We start from the raw sequence: 1,258 nt of genomic DNA on the forward strand, positions 1-1,258 counted from the left end.
TAAAAACAAGACAGAGCAAAACCGAGCAACACTGTGTACCTTGCGGTTATCAGCTCAATGGTAACCACTAACGCACCAGGATTCCCCATCCCCATCCACATGATCTAGTACAGGGGTCATCAAACTTTTGAGATGGAAGAGCCAATACTATCCCTTACCACAATTTAAAAATTATTCTAGTCATAAATATAATTTTACAAGCTAAAGAAATCACCATTATATGAATAATATCCTTCCCATGAGACTATGGTATTTTTATTTTCATTTTCAGTTTAACTTCAGAGCCACATGTGTGTACCGACAGAACAGAATATGTCTCAAGGGCCTAAGTTTGCAGACCAAACGTAATCTAACAGCAGGGGTACAACATGTTATCTTATACCCCAGCTATTAAATTATGTTTGATTGGCAACATGATCTCTTTCAAACTGTAAGCTGAGCAAATCATCAGGGAAGCTGGCTTATATGAACCAGAATGCAGCATCAGGATTGGAGAAAGTCTTATTAACAGTCTGCACTATGCAGATGACACAATCTTGCTTGCTTAAAGTGAGGAAGACTTGCTGATGAAGATCAAATATTGCAGTCTTCAGTAGGGATTACAACTCAGTGTAAGGAAGACCAAAATCCTCATAACTTGACCAATAGGTAGCATCATGATATATGGAGACAAGGTTGAAGTTGTGTAGGATTTTGTCTTACTTGGAATCACAACCAATGCTTAGTCAAGAGTTCAAGAGACCTCTTACATGAGGTAAATTTGCTGCACAAAACTTCTTTAGAGTACTGAAGACCAAGGATGTTACTTTAAGGTGTGCCTGACCATGGTATTCTCCATTGCCTCATATGCCTGTGAAAGTTGGGGACTGAATAAGGAAGACCATGGAAGAATGGATGCATTTGAATTGTGGCGCTGGAGAAGAATATTGAAAGTTCCCTGGACTGCTCAAAGAACAACAGATCTATGTGGGAAGAAATAAGGCCAAAGTGCTCCTTCGAGGCAAAGATGGCAAGACTTCATCTTACCTACTTTGGACATCTTTTCAGGAGAGACCAATCCCTGGAGAAGATAAAGTAGAAGGGCAACATAAAAAGAGAAAGGCAATCACAAGATGGACTCTGGTATAGGAACAATTGTGATGACGAGGCAGGACCATGCCATCCTTCATTCTGTTGTACATCAGGTTATTGTGGGTCAAAATTAACCCTATGACTTCTAACCACCACCACCACCACCTCCATCTCCATCTCCACCACC

Source organism: Echinops telfairi, unplaced genomic scaffold (assembly GCF_000313985.2).
Source record: "Echinops telfairi isolate 266 unplaced genomic scaffold, ASM31398v2 ScPeMD7_2;HRSCAF=8, whole genome shotgun sequence".
NCBI lineage: Eukaryota > Metazoa > Chordata > Mammalia > Afrosoricida > Tenrecidae > Echinops > Echinops telfairi.